The 20,608-nt window shown below is 50.1% G+C and overlaps 34 non-coding genes across 34 annotated transcripts; all 34 read right to left on the bottom strand.

Moving 5' to 3' along the window:
- Positions 1-3,735: 3,735 nt before the first annotated feature.
- On the bottom strand, positions 3,736-3,807 carry Trnat-agu (transfer RNA threonine (anticodon AGU)). The gene has a single exon. It is a non-coding gene; the product is annotated as a tRNA-Thr (tRNA).
- A 321-nt stretch (positions 3,808-4,128) lies between these two features.
- Positions 4,129-4,201, bottom strand: Trnak-cuu (transfer RNA lysine (anticodon CUU)). Its single transcript has one exon. It is a non-coding gene; the product is annotated as a tRNA-Lys (tRNA).
- Positions 4,202-4,640: 439 nt separating this feature from the next.
- On the bottom strand, positions 4,641-4,713 carry Trnar-ucg (transfer RNA arginine (anticodon UCG)). Its single transcript has one exon. It is a non-coding gene; the product is annotated as a tRNA-Arg (tRNA).
- A 536-nt stretch (positions 4,714-5,249) lies between these two features.
- Trnat-agu (transfer RNA threonine (anticodon AGU)) lies at positions 5,250-5,321 on the bottom strand. Its single transcript has one exon. It is a non-coding gene; the product is annotated as a tRNA-Thr (tRNA).
- Positions 5,322-5,642: 321 nt separating this feature from the next.
- On the bottom strand, positions 5,643-5,715 carry Trnak-cuu (transfer RNA lysine (anticodon CUU)). The gene has a single exon. It is a non-coding gene; the product is annotated as a tRNA-Lys (tRNA).
- A 439-nt stretch (positions 5,716-6,154) lies between these two features.
- Positions 6,155-6,227, bottom strand: Trnar-ucg (transfer RNA arginine (anticodon UCG)). The gene has a single exon. It is a non-coding gene; the product is annotated as a tRNA-Arg (tRNA).
- Positions 6,228-6,781: 554 nt separating this feature from the next.
- Positions 6,782-6,853, bottom strand: Trnat-agu (transfer RNA threonine (anticodon AGU)). Its single transcript has one exon. It is a non-coding gene; the product is annotated as a tRNA-Thr (tRNA).
- Positions 6,854-7,174: 321 nt separating this feature from the next.
- Trnak-cuu (transfer RNA lysine (anticodon CUU)) lies at positions 7,175-7,247 on the bottom strand. Its single transcript has one exon. It is a non-coding gene; the product is annotated as a tRNA-Lys (tRNA).
- Positions 7,248-7,686: 439 nt separating this feature from the next.
- On the bottom strand, positions 7,687-7,759 carry Trnar-ucg (transfer RNA arginine (anticodon UCG)). The gene has a single exon. It is a non-coding gene; the product is annotated as a tRNA-Arg (tRNA).
- A 536-nt stretch (positions 7,760-8,295) lies between these two features.
- On the bottom strand, positions 8,296-8,367 carry Trnat-agu (transfer RNA threonine (anticodon AGU)). The gene has a single exon. It is a non-coding gene; the product is annotated as a tRNA-Thr (tRNA).
- Positions 8,368-8,688: 321 nt separating this feature from the next.
- On the bottom strand, positions 8,689-8,761 carry Trnak-cuu (transfer RNA lysine (anticodon CUU)). Its single transcript has one exon. It is a non-coding gene; the product is annotated as a tRNA-Lys (tRNA).
- Positions 8,762-9,200: 439 nt separating this feature from the next.
- Positions 9,201-9,273, bottom strand: Trnar-ucg (transfer RNA arginine (anticodon UCG)). Its single transcript has one exon. It is a non-coding gene; the product is annotated as a tRNA-Arg (tRNA).
- Positions 9,274-9,824: 551 nt separating this feature from the next.
- Trnat-agu (transfer RNA threonine (anticodon AGU)) lies at positions 9,825-9,896 on the bottom strand. The gene has a single exon. It is a non-coding gene; the product is annotated as a tRNA-Thr (tRNA).
- Positions 9,897-10,217: 321 nt separating this feature from the next.
- Positions 10,218-10,290, bottom strand: Trnak-cuu (transfer RNA lysine (anticodon CUU)). The gene has a single exon. It is a non-coding gene; the product is annotated as a tRNA-Lys (tRNA).
- Positions 10,291-10,729: 439 nt separating this feature from the next.
- Trnar-ucg (transfer RNA arginine (anticodon UCG)) lies at positions 10,730-10,802 on the bottom strand. Its single transcript has one exon. It is a non-coding gene; the product is annotated as a tRNA-Arg (tRNA).
- A 539-nt stretch (positions 10,803-11,341) lies between these two features.
- Positions 11,342-11,413, bottom strand: Trnat-agu (transfer RNA threonine (anticodon AGU)). Its single transcript has one exon. It is a non-coding gene; the product is annotated as a tRNA-Thr (tRNA).
- A 321-nt stretch (positions 11,414-11,734) lies between these two features.
- On the bottom strand, positions 11,735-11,807 carry Trnak-cuu (transfer RNA lysine (anticodon CUU)). Its single transcript has one exon. It is a non-coding gene; the product is annotated as a tRNA-Lys (tRNA).
- A 439-nt stretch (positions 11,808-12,246) lies between these two features.
- On the bottom strand, positions 12,247-12,319 carry Trnar-ucg (transfer RNA arginine (anticodon UCG)). The gene has a single exon. It is a non-coding gene; the product is annotated as a tRNA-Arg (tRNA).
- A 536-nt stretch (positions 12,320-12,855) lies between these two features.
- On the bottom strand, positions 12,856-12,927 carry Trnat-agu (transfer RNA threonine (anticodon AGU)). Its single transcript has one exon. It is a non-coding gene; the product is annotated as a tRNA-Thr (tRNA).
- A 321-nt stretch (positions 12,928-13,248) lies between these two features.
- On the bottom strand, positions 13,249-13,321 carry Trnak-cuu (transfer RNA lysine (anticodon CUU)). The gene has a single exon. It is a non-coding gene; the product is annotated as a tRNA-Lys (tRNA).
- Positions 13,322-13,760: 439 nt separating this feature from the next.
- Trnar-ucg (transfer RNA arginine (anticodon UCG)) lies at positions 13,761-13,833 on the bottom strand. Its single transcript has one exon. It is a non-coding gene; the product is annotated as a tRNA-Arg (tRNA).
- Positions 13,834-14,375: 542 nt separating this feature from the next.
- On the bottom strand, positions 14,376-14,447 carry Trnat-agu (transfer RNA threonine (anticodon AGU)). Its single transcript has one exon. It is a non-coding gene; the product is annotated as a tRNA-Thr (tRNA).
- Positions 14,448-14,768: 321 nt separating this feature from the next.
- Positions 14,769-14,841, bottom strand: Trnak-cuu (transfer RNA lysine (anticodon CUU)). Its single transcript has one exon. It is a non-coding gene; the product is annotated as a tRNA-Lys (tRNA).
- Positions 14,842-15,280: 439 nt separating this feature from the next.
- Positions 15,281-15,353, bottom strand: Trnar-ucg (transfer RNA arginine (anticodon UCG)). Its single transcript has one exon. It is a non-coding gene; the product is annotated as a tRNA-Arg (tRNA).
- A 539-nt stretch (positions 15,354-15,892) lies between these two features.
- Positions 15,893-15,964, bottom strand: Trnat-agu (transfer RNA threonine (anticodon AGU)). The gene has a single exon. It is a non-coding gene; the product is annotated as a tRNA-Thr (tRNA).
- Positions 15,965-16,285: 321 nt separating this feature from the next.
- On the bottom strand, positions 16,286-16,358 carry Trnak-cuu (transfer RNA lysine (anticodon CUU)). Its single transcript has one exon. It is a non-coding gene; the product is annotated as a tRNA-Lys (tRNA).
- A 439-nt stretch (positions 16,359-16,797) lies between these two features.
- Positions 16,798-16,870, bottom strand: Trnar-ucg (transfer RNA arginine (anticodon UCG)). Its single transcript has one exon. It is a non-coding gene; the product is annotated as a tRNA-Arg (tRNA).
- Positions 16,871-17,409: 539 nt separating this feature from the next.
- On the bottom strand, positions 17,410-17,481 carry Trnat-agu (transfer RNA threonine (anticodon AGU)). The gene has a single exon. It is a non-coding gene; the product is annotated as a tRNA-Thr (tRNA).
- A 321-nt stretch (positions 17,482-17,802) lies between these two features.
- Positions 17,803-17,875, bottom strand: Trnak-cuu (transfer RNA lysine (anticodon CUU)). The gene has a single exon. It is a non-coding gene; the product is annotated as a tRNA-Lys (tRNA).
- Positions 17,876-18,314: 439 nt separating this feature from the next.
- Positions 18,315-18,387, bottom strand: Trnar-ucg (transfer RNA arginine (anticodon UCG)). Its single transcript has one exon. It is a non-coding gene; the product is annotated as a tRNA-Arg (tRNA).
- A 536-nt stretch (positions 18,388-18,923) lies between these two features.
- Positions 18,924-18,995, bottom strand: Trnat-agu (transfer RNA threonine (anticodon AGU)). Its single transcript has one exon. It is a non-coding gene; the product is annotated as a tRNA-Thr (tRNA).
- A 321-nt stretch (positions 18,996-19,316) lies between these two features.
- On the bottom strand, positions 19,317-19,389 carry Trnak-cuu (transfer RNA lysine (anticodon CUU)). The gene has a single exon. It is a non-coding gene; the product is annotated as a tRNA-Lys (tRNA).
- Positions 19,390-19,828: 439 nt separating this feature from the next.
- Positions 19,829-19,901, bottom strand: Trnar-ucg (transfer RNA arginine (anticodon UCG)). Its single transcript has one exon. It is a non-coding gene; the product is annotated as a tRNA-Arg (tRNA).
- A 539-nt stretch (positions 19,902-20,440) lies between these two features.
- Trnat-agu (transfer RNA threonine (anticodon AGU)) lies at positions 20,441-20,512 on the bottom strand. The gene has a single exon. It is a non-coding gene; the product is annotated as a tRNA-Thr (tRNA).
- Between the last annotated feature and the right edge of the window lie 96 nt (positions 20,513-20,608).

Here is a 20,608-nt window from a genome sequence, read left to right as displayed (position 1 = left end):
TTACTGAAGACAGAGGTGAGGCAGATGGGACGATAGGAAGAGGCGGCAGAAGGGGGTTTGTTGGGTTTGAGGAATAAGAGGACGCGGGAGGTCTTCCACAGGTCAGGGTAGAAGCCAGTAGAGAGGACGACATTATAGAGATGGGCGAGGACAGTCAGGAAGGAATAGGGGCTTTCGCGAAGGTGACGGTAGGTGACACAGTCGTGACCAGGGGCCGTGTTACGTTTGGACCGGAGGATAAGTTTAATGTCTTGTGCTGTGATGGGAGTGTTTATGTCGGAGGGGGGCAACTGCCCCAAGTACTGGAGACTAGGAGCAAGAGGAGCGACCGAGGTATCAGCACGTTCCATGACCGTGGGGAAAAGAGAGTAATCAAAGTGGGGATCATCGGGGATGGAGAAGACCTCGGAAAGGTGGGAAGCGAAGTGGTTGGCCTTACTGAGGTTGTCAGGAAGGGGGCGATCGTTATGGAGAAGGGGGTAGTGGGGAGCGGAAAGGGAACCAGTAAGACGATGGAAGGCGGACCAGTACTTGGAGGAGTTGATAGGGAGGGTGGCGTTGAGTCGTGTGCAGGTCTGGCGCCAGTCTCGGCGTTTCGTTGCTGTAATAAGGGTCCGTACGTGTCGCTGTATTTGCCGGTGGCGTTGGAGTGTATCCCTGTCACGAGTGCGCAGGAAGGAGCGATAGAGGCGGCGGGATTCACGGAGGAGGAGGACAGCCCGCGGAGGGAGAGTGGGACGGTGTGGGTGGATGGTTTTAGTAGGAACATGGGCCTCCACGGCGTCAGTAATTACCTGCTGAAGGAAGGACGAGGCGTGGTTGATGTCGTCAGGATGGTGATAGGTAAGAGGGTGGCTTTCGACCTGGGCGGAGATGGAGTCCCGGTAGGCATCCCAGTTGGCACGGCGATAGTCATGGACGACCTTGGGAGGGGGTGCAGGGTGCGGAGCCGGAGGGGGGCGGTTGGTAGATGCGATGGTGAGAAGGACAGGGAGGTGATCGCTACCTGTGGGGTCAAGGACGGCGACAGTGATACGCCCAAGGAGGTTGGCGGAGGCAATGACAACATCGGGGGTGGTGTTACTTTCAGGTCGGGTGTGCTGGGGAAGAGGAACTAGGTCACCTTGAAGTGTGGAGAGGAACTGATGCCACCGCCGAAGGGCAGCAGGAGTGCGGCTATGGATGTTGAGGTCGGCGGCAATCACATAGGTGGAGAAGGTGTGGTCAATGTGTGAGATGAAGTCATAAGGAAGAGGAGCAGTGGGGCGGACATAGATGGTGGCACAGGTAATGGTGAGGGAGGGGAAGAAGACGCTAAGGATAAGGTGTTCAGTGGGGTCATTGAGGAGAGGTTGTGGCCGGACAGGGATATGCTTAAGGTGACCAATCGCGACTCCACCCTGCGCACGAGGACCAGGAGCGTCAGTGCGGTGGAGGATATAGGGGGAGGTGCGGATAGAATGGTGGGGCTGGAGAAAGGTTTCGTTCAAGAGGAAGGTGTCGACCTGGTGGTGGGAGAGGGTGTGCATGAGGAGGTATTTGTTGGAGCGGAAGGAGCGAATGTTCTGGAAGAGGATGCGAGACTCGTGCCGCGCCATGACGGGAAGGAGGGGGGGAAGAGAGGGAAGGGAAGAGACTTAAACTAGGGTGTCGAGGCGGGTGAAGGTGAAGTGGGCTTGGTTGTGGGAGTAAGTGGCGAAGGCGTTCAGGTGGAAAACAGAGCGAGCAGCAAGGGATATTTGTTGGAAGGTGTGGGGGCGCTGAAAAGGGTGAATGTTTTGGAGGACAACGGTAATGAACCGGATGATGTCCTCGGCCGTGGGGGGTGGACGGAGGGAATTGTTGGGATGGACAGGGGGATCGACGGGACGAACTGGGACCGTAAGTTCAGGGGTGGCTGGAGGGGGTTTAGCTTTACATTTGTGGGAGTATGTGGGATGGGGGCCATTGCAGGTATTACAGGAAGGAGGAGCAGCGAGGTTGGGGCAGTTTTTAAGAAAGTGGGAGGCCTTGCAAGGGGGACAGGTGGGGGGGTTTTTGCAGTTGGGAGTCAGGTGGTCATTGTACATCAGGCACCGCTGGCAACGGTAGGATTGGGGAGGGGATTTGGAGGATTCAACAGGGTGGCGACGGTGGTATATCAGGGCACCCTGGGTGAGGAGATGGTCTATGGATGGGGCGGATTCAGAGAATACCCGCATGAGGTAGGTGGGACCAGAGGCATTGTGGATACGGCGGGCAGAGCGGATTTCCAAGTCCGGGTGGGAGTTCAGTTCTACCAACACTTCATCCTCTGTGATCACCGGGCTGAGCTTGGTGATCACAGCGGTGTAGGTGGGGGGGCGTCGGGGAGGCTGGGGCTGACGAGGAGTGGAAGCGGAAAGGAAGGGTGTCAGAGAGGCGTGGGGGCCAAACATAACTCGTGGGAGTTTTCGCAGGAGGTCTGTGTGAAAGGATGGGGACGGGGACTTGATAAGGACTGAGTCCCTGCGGGGAATGAGTTGGGAAATGGGAGCACCAGGTAAGTACTTTCGTATTTCCTTGGTGAGGGTACGAGCGTCGAGGAACTTAGGATCGGGAGTTGACAGGACGAAGGTGTGGAGGGTGGGGGCCAAGGTATGGGTGGCAGGAGGAGGGGTGGTGTCCATGGTGACGGCAGGGGGAGGGGGAGGGGGAGGTGGTGTTGATATTTTGTGGGAAGTCTCGGGAGCAGAGTCGGTAAGGACGCGCTTTTGGGGTTTTTTGGAGACTGGAGGCTGGGAGGAGGGGAGAGGGACAGGGAGGAGAGGGAGGTGGCGGGTGGCAGATCCCTGTGGCGTAGCGGAGGCACCGGGAGAAGCAGCTGGTTCAGTGGTGGCGATGGTGGCTCGGCGCGTCGTTATGCGTGCGGGAGATGCAGAAGACGAAGCGACGGGGTCGGTGAGAGAGGGGAAGCCAACGACCTGAGGGGCGGCAGCAGAGGCGGCAACAGAGGCGTACGTGAGGGCGGGGGTAGGAGTGGGAGCTGTTGAGGGTGTGGAAGCTGGAGGAAGGGTGTAGAGGTGTGGGTATACAGCAGGGGAGGAGATAGGGGGATGTGTGAGCGGGGGAAGGGAAGGGGAGGCGGAAGGAGGGAGGCCAGGGGCGGCACTCCAGGAAGTGACTGTGGGAGAAGGGGAGGGGGAGGTGTAGATGACGGTGGAGGTGGGAGTACTCATTGCAGACGAACGGCGACGGACAGACGGACGTGCAGCGGGCAGCGGCGGCGTCAGCGTCGGCGTCGGCGATGGTCGGCGGCGAACAGCAGGCGGCGGCGGCGGCGGCGGCGGCGGCGGCGGCGGCGGCAGCGGTTACGACGACGGCGATGGACAGCGAGCAGGCAGGCAGTTACGACGACGGCGATGGACAGCGAGCAGGCAGGCAGGCAGGCAGGCAGGCAGGCAGGCGGACGGACGGACGAACGAACGAACAGCGACAGCAACAAGCGGCGGGCACACAGACAAACACACACAATCTTCGAAGACGGAGATTCCACCCTGAGAGTAGCCCAGGCTTTGCAATCTGACGCTTTCGAAGGAGGGGATCCAACCCTCTAGAATGCGAAGCAGCAGTTTCTGGTGCCTACTTTAATAGCACCATTCGCACTATTCATTTGCGAGAGCATTTCTTAAATACCGCACCCATTTATAATTTGTTTTATCCTTGACCGCTTTTTTCGAAAGGGCCACGGTGGGAGGGGCTTTTACAAAATTCATTTGCCTCCTGTGAGGATCGAACTCACGACCTCTGGTTTACTAGACCAGCGCTCTGCCACTGAGCTAAGGAGGCGCCTCCTAGCGCGCTTTTCGGGTACTTTGTTCTTATGGACTAGTGAATCGGAGATCTTCAGCTGGAAACGCACCGCATTAGCGACCATTATTTGCATTTAGTTAGCACAGCTGCTGCTTTCCTACACATCTCACACGATATCGATGTACACCTAAAATTCCAAAACAACACATTTATTTCATTTCAGAGTTACTTTCAGCTTCAAATACCATTCCTCTGATATTCATACGAAGCTAGGCATCGTCGTAACCCGTTACGTTCGTTACGCAAGGCTCACGAGAGGGGCGCAGGTTGCATCCGCGTAGACACAAAATTTTGCGCCGCCCAGCGTGGGGCTCGAACCCACGACCCTGAGATTAAGAGTCTCATGCTCTACCGACTGAGCTAGCCGGGCTCCACACAATGCTTTACGAGCCATACAATACTGATGGGACCTGCGACCATCTATGGAAGATCCTTTTGACTACAGCTTATCTCCTGCTGCCACAAATGAGCTACAATCCCATTCAATGAAAAATTGTCTCCGAAAGGCATCAAATCTGCTTCAAATGATACGTGGCTATCAGCACCATTATTCAACACACATGCTCGACTGTGCGCAGACGCCTGTGGCGTAGCTCTTGGGCCCTGAATCAGACGCAGTAGTTCCAACAAAAACTCTCCTGAACGGCTCTGTGCCGAAAATTTCGCTACAGATCACCCTTGTCTTGTTTGAGCTTCAGGTAGACGCCGGTTTGCAGCCAGGAAGCGGACAGCGGCAACTTTCAACTAGTTTTGTAGTACTCAAACAACACAGTAAAACAGCATGCATCTTTTGCAGAACTGGAAAAACTCGACCGTGACAGGATTCGAACCTGCAATCTTCGGATCCGAAGTCCGACGCCTTATCCATTAGGCCACACGGTCACTGGCGCAATACGCTTCCCCAAACACACCTCATTACCGCCATTTGTGCACTTCCCGGAATGAATTTACCATCTTTGACGCAATTCTCCAATTTCAGTACTAAAAATGCGACGCTACTTCTTGCTGTGTCCCATCGCAAGTTACATTCAAGCCCTTATGACGCTCATCAAACAAGAGCGTGCAAATCAGCTTCAATCGCTTAGTGCCATCTCAGTCGGTTGCAGAAGGTACCTCACCCTATGAGATACAATGGCGAGTTGCCGCTATTACCAAAGCGGCGGCGGCGCCGACGACGACGACAGCCGCGAGGGTCTGTATCAGGGGTAGAAAATACATCACAAGAACTAAGTATTTCACGTCGGCATTCTCCGGAGACTCCCAAAAGCAGCAGTTTCTGGTGCCTACTTTAATAGCACCATTCGCACTATTCATTTGCGAGAGCATTTCTTAAATACCGCACCCATTTATAATTTGTTTTATCCTTGACCGCTTTTTTCGAAAGGGCCACGGTGGGAGGGGCTTTTACAAAATTCATTTGCCTCCTGTGAGGATCGAACTCACGACCTCTGGTTTACTAGACCAGCGCTCTGCCACTGAGCTAAGGAGGCGCCTCCTAGCGCGCTTTTCGGGTACTTTGTTCTTATGGACTAGTGAATCGGAGATCTTCAGCTGGAAACGCACCGCATTAGCGACCATTATTTGCATTTAGTTAGCACAGCTGCTGCTTTCCTACACATCTCACACGATATCGATGTACACCTAAAATTCCAAAACAACACATTTATTTCATTTCAGAGTTACTTTCAGCTTCAAATACCATTCCTCTGATATTCATACGAAGCTAGGCATCGTCGTAACCCGTTACGTTCGTTACGCAAGGCTCACGAGAGGGGCGCAGGTTGCATCCGCGTAGACACAAAATTTTGCGCCGCCCAGCGTGGGGCTCGAACCCACGACCCTGAGATTAAGAGTCTCATGCTCTACCGACTGAGCTAGCCGGGCTCCACACAATGCTTTACGAGCCATACAATACTGATGGGACCTGCGACCATCTATGGAAGATCCTTTTGACTACAGCTTATCTCCTGCTGCCACAAATGAGCTACAATCCCATTCAATGAAAAATTGTCTCCGAAAGGCATCAAATCTGCTTCAAATGATACGTGGCTATCAGCACCATTATTCAACACACATGCTCGACTGTGCGCACACGCCTGTGGCGTAGCTCTTGGGCCCTGAATCAGACGCAGTAGTTCCAACAAAAACTCTCCTGAACGGCTCTGTGCCGAAAATTTCGCTACAGATCACCCTTGTCTTGCTTGAGCTTCAGGTAGACGCCGGTTTGCAGCCAGGAAGCGGACAGCGGCAACTTTCAACTAGTTTTGTAGTACTCAAACAACACAGTAAAACAGCATGCATCTTTTGCAGAACTGGAAAAACTCGACCGTGACAGGATTCGAACCTGCAATCTTCGGATCCGAAGTCCGACGCCTTATCCATTAGGCCACACGGTCACTGGCGCAATACGCTTCCCCAAACACACCTCATTACCGCCATTTGTGCACTTCCCGGAATGAATTTACCATCTTTGACGCAATTCTCCAATTTCAGTACTAAAAATGCGACGCTACTTCTTGCTGTGTCCCATCGCAAGTTACATTCAAGCCCTTATGACGCTCATCAAACAAGAGCGTGCAAATCAGCTTCAATCGCTTAGTGCCATCTCAGTCGGTTGCAGAAGGTACCTCACCCTATGAGATACAATGGCGAGTTGCCGCTATTACCAAAGCGGCGGCGGCGCCGACGACGACGACGACGACGACGACGACGACAGCCGCGAGGGTCTGTATCAGGGGTAGAAAATACATCACAAGAACTAAGTATTTCACGTCGGCATTCTCCGGAGACTCCCAAAAGCAGCAGTTTCTGGTGCCTACTTTAATAGCACCATTCGCACTATTCATTTGCGAGAGCATTTCTTAAATACCGCACCCATTTATAATTTGTTTTATCCTTGACCGCTTTTTTCGAAAGGGCCACGGTGGGAGGGGCTTTTACAAAATTCATTTGCCTCCTGTGAGGATCGAACTCACGACCTCTGGTTTACTAGACCAGCGCTCTGCCACTGAGCTAAGGAGGCGCCTCCTAGCGCGCTTTTCGGGTACTTTGTTCTTATGGACTAGTGAATCGGAGATCTTCAGCTGGAAACGCACCGCATTAGCGACCATTATTTGCATTTAGTTAGCACAGCTGCTGCTTTCCTACACATCTCACACGATATCGATGTACACCTAAAATTCCAAAACAACACATTTATTTCATTTCAGAGTTACTTTCAGCTTCAAATACCATTCCTCTGATATTCATACGAAGCTAGGCATCGTCGTAACCCGTTACGTTCGTTACGCAAGGCTCACGAGAGGGGCGCAGGTTGCATCCGCGTAGACACAAAATTTTGCGCCGCCCAGCGTGGGGCTCGAACCCACGACCCTGAGATTAAGAGTCTCATGCTCTACCGACTGAGCTAGCCGGGCTCCACACAATGCTTTACGAGCCATACAATACTGATGGGACCTGCGACCATCTATGGAAGATCCTTTTGACTACAGCTTATCTCCTGCTGCCACAAATGAGCTACAATCCCATTCAATGAAAAATTGTCTCCGAAAGGCATCAAATCTGCTTCAAATGATACGTGGCTATCAGCACCATTATTCAACACACATGCTCGACTGTGCGCAGACGCCTGTGGCGTAGCTCTTGGGCCCTGAATCAGACGCAGTAGTTCCAACAAAAACTCTCCTGAACGGCTCTGTGCCGAAAATTTCGCTACAGATCACCCTTGTCTTGCTTGAGCTTCAGGTAGACGCCGGTTTGCAGCCAGGAAGCGGACAGCGGCAACTTTCAACTAGTTTTGTAGTACTCAAACAACACAGTAAAACAGCATGCATCTTTTGCAGAACTGGAAAAACTCGACCGTGACAGGATTCGAACCTGCAATCTTCGGATCCGAAGTCCGACGCCTTATCCATTAGGCCACACGGTCACTGGCGCAATACGCTTCCCCAAACACACCTCATTACCGCCATTTGTGCACTTCCCGGAATGAATTTACCATCTTTGACGCAATTCTCCAATTTCAGTACTAAAAATGCGACGCTACTTCTTGCTGTGTCCCATCGCAAGTTACATTCAAGCCCTTATGACGCTCATCAAACAAGAGCGTGCAAATCAGCTTCAATCGCTTAGTGCCATCTCAGTCGGTTGCAGAAGGTACCTCACCCTATGAGATACAATGGCGAGTTGCCGCTATTACCAAAGCGGCGGCGGCGCCGACGACGACGACAGCCGCGAGGGTCTGTATCAGGGGTAGAAAATACATCACAAGAACTAAGTATTTCACGTCGGCATTCTCCGGAGACTCCCAAAAGCAGCAGTTTCTGGTGCCTACTTTAATAGCACCATTCGCACTATTCATTTGCGAGAGCATTTCTTAAATACCGCACCCATTTATAATTTGTTTTATCCTTGACCGCTTTTTTCGAAAGGGCCACGGTGGGAGGGGCTTTTACAAAATTCATTTGCCTCCTGTGAGGATCGAACTCACGACCTCTGGTTTACTAGACCAGCGCTCTGCCACTGAGCTAAGGAGGCGCCTCCTAGCGCGCTTTTCGGGTACTTTGTTCTTATGGACTAGTGAATCGGAGATCTTCAGCTGGAAACGCACCGCATTAGCGACCATTATTTGCATTTAGTTAGCACAGCTGCTGCTTTCCTACACATCTCACACGATATCGATGTACACCTAAAATTCCAAAACAACACATTTATTTCATTTCAGAGTTACTTTCAGCTTCAAATACCATTCCTCTGATATTCATACGAAGCTAGGCATCGTCGTAACCCGTTACGTTCGTTACGCAAGGCTCACGAGAGGGGCGCAGGTTGCATCCGCGTAGACACAAAATTTTGCGCCGCCCAGCGTGGGGCTCGAACCCACGACCCTGAGATTAAGAGTCTCATGCTCTACCGACTGAGCTAGCCGGGCTCCACACAATGCTTTACGAGCCATACAATACTGATGGGACCTGCGACCATCTATGGAAGATCCTTTTGACTACAGCTTATCTCCTGCTGCCACAAATGAGCTACAATCCCATTCAATGAAAAATTGTCTCCGAAAGGCATCAAATCTGCTTCAAATGATACGTGGCTATCAGCACCATTATTCAACACACATGCTCGACTGTGCGCAGACGCCTGTGGCGTAGCTCTTGGGCCCTGAATCAGACGCAGTAGTTCCAACAAAAACTCTCCTGAACGGCTCTGTGCCGAAAATTTCGCTACAGATCACCCTTGTCTTGCTTGAGCTTCAGGTAGACGCCGGTTTGCAGCCAGGAAGCGGACAGCGGCAACTTTCAACTAGTTTTGTAGTACTCAAACAACACAGTAAAACAGCATGCATCTTTTGCAGAACTGGAAAAACTCGACCGTGACAGGATTCGAACCTGCAATCTTCGGATCCGAAGTCCGACGCCTTATCCATTAGGCCACACGGTCACTGGCGCAATACGCTTCCCCAAACACACCTCATTACCGCCATTTGTGCACTTCCCGGAATGAATTTACCATCTTTGACGCAATTCTCCAATTTCAGTACTAAAAATGCGACGCTACTTCTTGCTGTGTCCCATCGCAAGTTACATTCAAGCCCTTATGACGCTCATCAAACAAGAGCGTGCAAATCAGCTTCAATCGCTTAGTGCCATCTCAGTCGGTTGCAGAAGGTACCTCACCCTATGAGATACAATGGCGAGTTGCCGCTATTACCAAAGCGGCGGCGGCGCCGACGACGACGACGACGACGACGACGACAGCCGCGAGGGTCTGTATCAGGGGTAGAAAATACATCACAAGAACTAAGTATTTCACGTCGGCATTCTCCGGAGACTCCCAAAAGCAGCAGTTTCTGGTGCCTACTTTAATAGCACCATTCGCACTATTCATTTGCGAGAGCATTTCTTAAATACCGCACCCATTTATAATTTGTTTTATCCTTGACCGCTTTTTTCGAAAGGGCCACGGTGGGAGGGGCTTTTACAAAATTCATTTGCCTCCTGTGAGGATCGAACTCACGACCTCTGGTTTACTAGACCAGCGCTCTGCCACTGAGCTAAGGAGGCGCCTCCTAGCGCGCTTTTCGGGTACTTTGTTCTTATGGACTAGTGAATCGGAGATCTTCAGCTGGAAACGCACCGCATTAGCGACCATTATTTGCATTTAGTTAGCACAGCTGCTGCTTTCCTACACATCTCACACGATATCGATGTACACCTAAAATTCCAAAACAACACATTTATTTCATTTCAGAGTTACTTTCAGCTTCAAATACCATTCCTCTGATATTCATACGAAGCTAGGCATCGTCGTAACCCGTTACGTTCGTTACGCAAGGCTCACGAGAGGGGCGCAGGTTGCATCCGCGTAGACACAAAATTTTGCGCCGCCCAGCGTGGGGCTCGAACCCACGACCCTGAGATTAAGAGTCTCATGCTCTACCGACTGAGCTAGCCGGGCTCCACACAATGCTTTACGAGCCATACAATACTGATGGGACCTGCGACCATCTATGGAAGATCCTTTTGACTACAGCTTATCTCCTGCTGCCACAAATGAGCTACAATCCCATTCAATGAAAAATTGTCTCCGAAAGGCATCAAATCTGCTTCAAATGATACGTGGCTATCAGCACCATTATTCAACACACATGCTCGACTGTGCGCAGACGCCTGTGGCGTAGCTCTTGGGCCCTGAATCAGACGCAGTAGTTCCAACAAAAACTCTCCTGAACGGCTCTGTGCCGAAAATTTCGCTACAGATCACCCTTGTCTTGCTTGAGCTTCAGGTAGACGCCGGTTTGCAGCCAGGAAGCGGACAGCGGCAACTTTCAACTAGTTTTGTAGTACTCAAACAACACAGTAAAACAGCATGCATCTTTTGCAGAACTGGAAAAACTCGACCGTGACAGGATTCGAACCTGCAATCTTCGGATCCGAAGTCCGACGCCTTATCCATTAGGCCACACGGTCACTGGCGCAATACGCTTCCCCAAACACACCTCATTACCGCCATTTGTGCACTTCCCGGAATGAATTTACCATCTTTGACGCAATTCTCCAATTTCAGTACTAAAAATGCGACGCTACTTCTTGCTGTGTCCCATCGCAAGTTACATTCAAGCCCTTATGACGCTCATCAAACAAGAGCGTGCAAATCAGCTTCAATCGCTTAGTGCCATCTCAGTCGGTTGCAGAAGGTACCTCACCCTATGAGATACAATGGCGAGTTGCCGCTATTACCAAAGCGGCGGCGGCGCCGACGACGACGACGACAGCCGCGAGGGTCTGTATCAGGGGTAGAAAATACATCACAAGAACTAAGTATTTCACGTCGGCATTCTCCGGAGACTCCCAAAAGCAGCAGTTTCTGGTGCCTACTTTAATAGCACCATTCGCACTATTCATTTGCGAGAGCATTTCTTAAATACCGCACCCATTTATAATTTGTTTTATCCTTGACCGCTTTTTTCGAAAGGGCCACGGTGGGAGGGGCTTTTACAAAATTCATTTGCCTCCTGTGAGGATCGAACTCACGACCTCTGGTTTACTAGACCAGCGCTCTGCCACTGAGCTAAGGAGGCGCCTCCTAGCGCGCTTTTCGGGTACTTTGTTCTTATGGACTAGTGAATCGGAGATCTTCAGCTGGAAACGCACCGCATTAGCGACCATTATTTGCATTTAGTTAGCACAGCTGCTGCTTTCCTACACATCTCACACGATATCGATGTACACCTAAAATTCCAAAACAACACATTTATTTCATTTCAGAGTTACTTTCAGCTTCAAATACCATTCCTCTGATATTCATACGAAGCTAGGCATCGTCGTAACCCGTTACGTTCGTTACGCAAGGCTCACGAGAGGGGCGCAGGTTGCATCCGCGTAGACACAAAATTTTGCGCCGCCCAGCGTGGGGCTCGAACCCACGACCCTGAGATTAAGAGTCTCATGCTCTACCGACTGAGCTAGCCGGGCTCCACACAATGCTTTACGAGCCATACAATACTGATGGGACCTGCGACCATCTATGGAAGATCCTTTTGACTACAGCTTATCTCCTGCTGCCACAAATGAGCTACAATCCCATTCAATGAAAAATTGTCTCCGAAAGGCATCAAATCTGCTTCAAATGATACGTGGCTATCAGCACCATTATTCAACACACATGCTCGACTGTGCGCAGACGCCTGTGGCGTAGCTCTTGGGCCCTGAATCAGACGCAGTAGTTCCAACAAAAACTCTCCTGAACGGCTCTGTGCCGAAAATTTCGCTACAGATCACCCTTGTCTTGCTTGAGCTTCAGGTAGACGCCGGTTTGCAGCCAGGAAGCGGACAGCGGCAACTTTCAACTAGTTTTGTAGTACTCAAACAACACAGTAAAACAGCATGCATCTTTTGCAGAACTGGAAAAACTCGACCGTGACAGGATTCGAACCTGCAATCTTCGGATCCGAAGTCCGACGCCTTATCCATTAGGCCACACGGTCACTGGCGCAATACGCTTCCCCAAACACACCTCATTACCGCCATTTGTGCACTTCCCGGAATGAATTTACCATCTTTGACGCAATTCTCCAATTTCAGTACTAAAAATGCGACGCTACTTCTTGCTGTGTCCCATCGCAAGTTACATTCAAGCCCTTATGACGCTCATCAAACAAGAGCGTGCAAATCAGCTTCAATCGCTTAGTGCCATCTCAGTCGGTTGCAGAAGGTACCTCACCCTATGAGATACAATGGCGAGTTGCCGCTATTACCAAAGCGGCGGCGGCGCCGACGACGACGACAGCCGCGAGGGTCTGTATCAGGGGTAGAAAATACATCACAAGAACTAAGTATTTCACGTCGGCATTCTCCGGAGACTCCCAAAAGCAGCAGTTTCTGGTGCCTACTTTAATAGCACCATTCGCACTATTCATTTGCGAGAGCATTTCTTAAATACCGCACCCATTTATAATTTGTTTTATCCTTGACCGCTTTTTTCGAAAGGGCCACGGTGGGAGGGGCTTTTACAAAATTCATTTGCCTCCTGTGAGGATCGAACTCACGACCTCTGGTTTACTAGACCAGCGCTCTGCCACTGAGCTAAGGAGGCGCCTCCTAGCGCGCTTTTCGGGTACTTTGTTCTTATGGACTAGTGAATCGGAGATCTTCAGCTGGAAACGCACCGCATTAGCGACCATTATTTGCATTTAGTTAGCACAGCTGCTGCTTTCCTACACATCTCACACGATATCGATGTACACCTAAAATTCCAAAACAACACATTTATTTCATTTCAGAGTTACTTTCAGCTTCAAATACCATTCCTCTGATATTCATACGAAGCTAGGCATCGTCGTAACCCGTTACGTTCGTTACGCAAGGCTCACGAGAGGGGCGCAGGTTGCATCCGCGTAGACACAAAATTTTGCGCCGCCCAGCGTGGGGCTCGAACCCACGACCCTGAGATTAAGAGTCTCATGCTCTACCGACTGAGCTAGCCGGGCTCCACACAATGCTTTACGAGCCATACAATACTGATGGGACCTGCGACCATCTATGGAAGATCCTTTTGACTACAGCTTATCTCCTGCTGCCACAAATGAGCTACAATCCCATTCAATGAAAAATTGTCTCCGAAAGGCATCAAATCTGCTTCAAATGATACGTGGCTATCAGCACCATTATTCAACACACATGCTCGACTGTGCGCAGACGCCTGTGGCGTAGCTCTTGGGCCCTGAATCAGACGCAGTAGTTCCAACAAAAACTCTCCTGAACGGCTCTGTGCCGAAAATTTCGCTACAGATCACCCTTGTCTTGCTTGAGCTTCAGGTAGACGCCGGTTTGCAGCCAGGAAGCGGACAGCGGCAACTTTCAACTAGTTTTGTAGTACTCAAACAACACAGTAAAACAGCATGCATCTTTTGCAGAACTGGAAAAACTCGACCGTGACAGGATTCGAACCTGCAATCTTCGGATCCGAAGTCCGACGCCTTATCCATTAGGCCACACGGTCACTGGCGCAATACGCTTCCCCAAACACACCTCATTACCGCCATTTGTGCACTTCCCGGAATGAATTTACCATCTTTGACGCAATTCTCCAATTTCAGTACTAAAAATGCGACGCTACTTCTTGCTGTGTCCCATCGCAAGTTACATTCAAGCCCTTATGACGCTCATCAAACAAGAGCGTGCAAATCAGCTTCAATCGCTTAGTGCCATCTCAGTCGGTTGCAGAAGGTACCTCACCCTATGAGATACAATGGCGAGTTGCCGCTATTACCAAAGCGGCGGCGGCGCCGACGACGACGACGACGACAGCCGCGAGGGTCTGTATCAGGGGTAGAAAATACATCACAAGAACTAAGTATTTCACGTCGGCATTCTCCGGAGACTCCCAAAAGCAGCAGTTTCTGGTGCCTACTTTAATAGCACCATTCGCACTATTCATTTGCGAGAGCATTTCTTAAATACCGCACCCATTTATAATTTGTTTTATCCTTGACCGCTTTTTTCGAAAGGGCCACGGTGGGAGGGGCTTTTACAAAATTCATTTGCCTCCTGTGAGGATCGAACTCACGACCTCTGGTTTACTAGACCAGCGCTCTGCCACTGAGCTAAGGAGGCGCCTCCTAGCGCGCTTTTCGGGTACTTTGTTCTTATGGACTAGTGAATCGGAGATCTTCAGCTGGAAACGCACCGCATTAGCGACCATTATTTGCATTTAGTTAGCACAGCTGCTGCTTTCCTACACATCTCACACGATATCGATGTACACCTAAAATTCCAAAACAACACATTTATTTCATTTCAGAGTTACTTTCAGCTTCAAATACCATTCCTCTGATATTCATACGAAGCTAGGCATCGTCGTAACCCGTTACGTTCGTTACGCAAGGCTCACGAGAGGGGCGCAGGTTGCATCCGCGTAGACACAAAATTTTGCGCCGCCCAGCGTGGGGCTCGAACCCACGACCCTGAGATTAAGAGTCTCATGCTCTACCGACTGAGCTAGCCGGGCTCCACACAATGCTTTACGAGCCATACAATACTGATGGGACCTGCGACCATCTATGGAAGATCCTTTTGACTACAGCTTATCTCCTGCTGCCACAAATGAGCTACAATCCCATTCAATGAAAAATTGTCTCCGAAAGGCATCAAATCTGCTTCAAATGATACGTGGCTATCAGCACCATTATTCAACACACATGCTCGACTGTGCGCAGACGCCTGTGGCGTAGCTCTTGGGCCCTGAATCAGACGCAGTAGTTCCAACAAAAACTCTCCTGAACGGCTCTGTGCCGAAAATTTCGCTACAGATCACCCTTGTCTTGCTTGAGCTTCAGGTAGACGCCGGTTTGCAGCCAGGAAGCGGACAGCGGCAACTTTCAACTAGTTTTGTAGTACTCAAACAACACAGTAAAACAGCATGCATCTTTTGCAGAACTGGAAAAACTCGACCGTGACAGGATTCGAACCTGCAATCTTCGGATCCGAAGTCCGACGCCTTATCCATTAGGCCACACGGTCACTGGCGCAATACGCTTCCCCAAACACACCTCATTACCGCCATTTGTGCACTTCCCGGAATGAATTTACCATCTTTGACGCAATTCTCCAATTTCAGTACTAAAAATGCGACGCTACTTCTTGCTGTGTCCCATCGCAAGTTACATTCAAGCCCTTATGACGCTCATCAAACAAGAGCGTGCAAATCAGCTTCAATCGCTTAGTGCCATCTCAGTCGGTTGCAGAAGGTACCTCACCCTATGAGATACAATGGCGAGTTGCCGCTATTACCAAAGCGGCGGCGGCGCCGACGACGACGACGACAGCCGCGAGGGTCTGTATCAGGGGTAGAAAATACATCACAAGAACTAAGTATTTCACGTCGGCATTCTCCGGAGACTCCCAAAAGCAGCAGTTTCTGGTGCCTACTTTAATAGCACCATTCGCACTATTCATTTGCGAGAGCATTTCTTAAATACCGCACCCATTTATAATTTGTTTTATCCTTGACCGCTTTTTTCGAAAGGGCCACGGTGGGAGGGGCTTTTACAAAATTCATTTGCCTCCTGTGAGGATCGAACTCACGACCTCTGGTTTACTAGACCAGCGCTCTGCCACTGAGCTAAGGAGGCGCCTCCTAGCGCGCTTTTCGGGTACTTTGTTCTTATGGACTAGTGAATCGGAGATCTTCAGCTGGAAACGCACCGCATTAGCGACCATTATTTGCATTTAGTTAGCACAGCTGCTGCTTTCCTACACATCTCACACGATATCGATGTACACCTAAAATTCCAAAACAACACATTTATTTCATTTCAGAGTTACTTTCAGCTTCAAATACCATTCCTCTGATATTCATACGAAGCTAGGCATCGTCGTAACCCGTTACGTTCGTTACGCAAGGCTCACGAGAGGGGCGCAGGTTGCATCCGCGTAGACACAAAATTTTGCGCCGCCCAGCGTGGGGCTCGAACCCACGACCCTGAGATTAAGAGTCTCATGCTCTACCGACTGAGCTAGCCGGGCTCCACACAATGCTTTACGAGCCATACAATACTGATGGGACCTGCGACCATCTATGGAAGATCCTTTTGACTACAGCTTATCTCCTGCTGCCACAAATGAGCTACAATCCCATTCAATGAAAAATTGTCTCCGAAAGGCATCAAATCTGCTTCAAATGATACGTGGCTATCAGCACCATTATTCAACACACATGCTCGACTGTGCGCAGACGCCTGTGGCGTAGCTCTTGGGCCCTGAATCAGACGCAGTAGTTCCAACAAAAACTCTCCTGAACGGCTCTGTGCCGAAAATTTCGCTACAGATCACCCTTGTCTTGCTTGAGCTTCAGGTAGACGCCGGTTTGCAGCCAGGAAGCGGACAGCGGCAACTTTCAACTAGTTTTGTAGTACTCAAACAACACAGTAAAACAGCATGCATCTTTTGCAGAACTGGAAAAACTCGACCGTGACAGGATTCGAACCTGCAATCTTCGGATCCGAAGTCCGACGCCTTATCCATTAGGCCACACGGTCACTGGCGCAATACGCTTCCCCAAACACACCTCATTACCGCCATTTGTGCACTTCCCGGAATGAATTTACCATCTTTGACGCAATTCTCCAATTTCAGTACTAAAAATGCGACGCTACTTCTTGCTGTGTCCCATCGCAAGTTACATTCAAGCCCTTATGACGCTCATCAAACAAGAGCGTGCAAATCAGCTTCAATCGCTTAGTGCCATCTCAGTCGGTTGCAGAAGGTACCTCACCCTATGAGATACAATGGCGAGTTGCCGCTATTACCAAAGCGGCGGCGGCGCCGACGACGACGACGACAGCCGCGAGGGTCTGTATCAGGGGTAGAAAATACATCACAAGAACTAAGTATTTCACGTCGGCATTCTCCGGAGACTCCCAAAAGCAGCAGTTTCTGGTGCCTACTTTAATAGCACCATTCGCACTATTCATTTGCGAGAGCATTTCTTAAATACCGCACCCATTTATAATTTGTTTTATCCTTGACCGCTTTTTTCGAAAGGGCCACGGTGGGAGGGGCTTTTACAAAATTCATTTGCCTCCTGTGAGGATCGAACTCACGACCTCTGGTTTACTAGACCAGCGCTCTGCCACTGAGCTAAGGAGGCGCCTCCTAGCGCGCTTTTCGGGTACTTTGTTCTTATGGACTAGTGAATCGGAGATCTTCAGCTGGAAACGCACCGCATTAGCGACCATTATTTGCATTTAGTTAGCACAGCTGCTGCTTTCCTACACATCTCACACGATATCGATGTACACCTAAAATTCCAAAACAACACATTTATTTCATTTCAGAGTTACTTTCAGCTTCAAATACCATTCCTCTGATATTCATACGAAGCTAGGCATCGTCGTAACCCGTTACGTTCGTTACGCAAGGCTCACGAGAGGGGCGCAGGTTGCATCCGCGTAGACACAAAATTTTGCGCCGCCCAGCGTGGGGCTCGAACCCACGACCCTGAGATTAAGAGTCTCATGCTCTACCGACTGAGCTAGCCGGGCTCCACACAATGCTTTACGAGCCATACAATACTGATGGGACCTGCGACCATCTATGGAAGATCCTTTTGACTACAGCTTATCTCCTGCTGCCACAAATGAGCTACAATCCCATTCAATGAAAAATTGTCTCCGAAAGGCATCAAATCTGCTTCAAATGATACGTGGCTATCAGCACCATTATTCAACACACATGCTCGACTGTGCGCAGACGCCTGTGGCGTAGCTCTTGGGCCCTGAATCAGACGCAGTAGTTCCAACAAAAACTCTCCTGAACGGCTCTGTGCCGAAAATTTCGCTACAGATCACCCTTGTCTTGCTTGAGCTTCAGGTAGACGCCGGTTTGCAGCCAGGAAGCGGACAGCGGCAACTTTCAACTAGTTTTGTAGTACTCAAACAACACAGTAAAACAGCATGCATCTTTTGCAGAACTGGAAAAACTCGACCGTGACAGGATTCGAACCTGCAATCTTCGGATCCGAAGTCCGACGCCTTATCCATTAGGCCACACGGTCACTGGCGCAATACGCTTCCCCAAACACACCTCATTACCGCCATTTGTGCACTTCCCGGAATGAATTTACCATCTTTGACGCAATTCTCCAATTTCAGTACTAAAAATGCGACGCTACTTCTTGCTGTGTCCCATCGCAAGTTACATTCAAGCCCTTATGACGCTCATCAAACAAGAGCGTGCAAATCAGCTTCAATCGCTTAGTGCCATCTCAGTCGGTTGCAGAAGGTACCTCACCCTATGAGATACAATGGCGAGTTGCCGCTATTACCAAAGCGGCGGCGGCGCCGACGACGACGACAGCCGCGAGGGTCTGTATCAGGGGTAGAAAATACATCACAAGAACTAAGTATTTCACGTCGGCATTCTCCGGAGACTCCCAAAAGCAGCAGTTTCTGGTGCCTACTTTAATAGCACCATTCGCACTATTCATTTGCGAGAGCATTTCTTAAATACCGCACCCATTTATAATTTGTTTTATCCTTGACCGCTTTTTTCGAAAGGGCCACGGTGGGAGGGGCTTTTACAAAATTCATTTGCCTCCTGTGAGGATCGAACTCACGACCTCTGGTTTACTAGACCAGCGCTCTGCCACTGAGCTAAGGAGGCGCCTCCTAGCGCGCTTTTCGGGTACTTTGTTCTTATGGACTAGTGAATCGGAGATCTTCAACTGGAAACGCACCGCATTAGCGACCATTATTTGCATTTAGTTAGCACAGCTGCTGCTTTCCTACACATCTCACACGATATCGATGTACACCTAAAATTCCAAAACAACACATTTATTTCATTTCAGAGTTACTTTCAGCTTCAAATACCATTCCTCTGATATTCATACGAAGCTAGGCATCGTCGTAACCCGTTACGTTCGTTACGCAAGGCTCACGAGAGGGGCGCAGGTTGCATCCGCGTAGACACAAAATTTTGCGCCGCCCAGCGTGGGGCTCGAACCCACGACCCTGAGATTAAGAGTCTCATGCTCTACCGACTGAGCTAGCCGGGCTCCACACAATGCTTTACGAGCCATACAATACTGATGGGACCTGCGACCATCTATGGAAGATCCTTTTGACTACAGCTTATCTCCTGCTGCCACAAATGAGCTACAATCCCATTCAATGAAAAATTGTCTCCGAAAGGCATCAAATCTGCTTCAAATGATACGTGGCTATCAGCACCATTATTCAACACACATGCTCGACTGTGCGCAGACGCCTGTGGCGTAGCTCTTGGGCCCTGAATCAGACGCAGTAGTTCCAACAAAAACTCTCCTGAACGGCTCTGTGCCGAAAATTTCGCTACAGATCACCCTTGTCTTGCTTGAGCTTCAGGTAGACGCCGGTTTGCAGCCAGGAAGCGGACAGCGGCAACTTTCAACTAGTTTTGTAGTACTCAAACAACACAGTAAAACAGCATGCATCTTTTGCAGAACTGGAAAAACTCGACCGTAACAGGATTCGAACCTGCAATCTTCGGATCCGAAGTCCGACGCCTTATCCATTAGGCCACACGGTCACTGGCGCAATACGCTTCCCCAAACACACCTCATTACCGCCATTTGTGCACTTCCCGGAATGAATTTACCATCTTTGACGCAATTCTCCAATTTCAGTACTAAAAATGCGACGCTACTTCTTGCTGTGTCCCATCGCAAGTTACATTCAAGCCCTTATGACGCTCATCAAACAAGAGCGTGCAAATCAGCTTCAATCGCTTAGTGCCATCTCAGTCGGTTGCAGAAGGTACCTCACCCTATGAGATACAATGGCGAGTTGCCGCTATTACCAAAGCGGCGGCGGCGCCGACGACGACGACGACAGCCGCGAGGGTCTGTATCAGGGGTAGAAAATACATCACAAGAACTAAGTATTTCACGTCGGCATTCTCCGGAGACTCCCAAAAGCAGCAGTTTCTGGTGCCTACTTTAATAGCACCATTCGCACTATTCATTTGCGAGAGCATTTCTTAAATACCGCACCCATTTATAATTTGTTTTATCCTTGACCGCTTTTTTCGAAAGGGCCACGGTGGGAGGGGCTTTTACAAAATTCATTTGCCTCCTGTGAGGATCGAACTCACGACCTCTGGTTTACTAGACCAGCGCTCTGCCACTGAGCTAAGGAGGCGCCTCCTAGCGCGCTTTTCGGGTACTTTGTTCTTATGGACTAGTGAATCGGAGATCTTCAGCTGGAAACGCACCGCATTAGCGACCATTATTTGCA

Source organism: Schistocerca nitens, chromosome 8 (assembly GCF_023898315.1).
Source record: "Schistocerca nitens isolate TAMUIC-IGC-003100 chromosome 8, iqSchNite1.1, whole genome shotgun sequence".
Classification (NCBI taxonomy): Eukaryota; Metazoa; Arthropoda; class Insecta; order Orthoptera; family Acrididae; genus Schistocerca; species Schistocerca nitens.
Note: the sequence above shows the minus strand (reverse complement) of the source record. Positions and strands in the feature narration are given on the sequence as shown.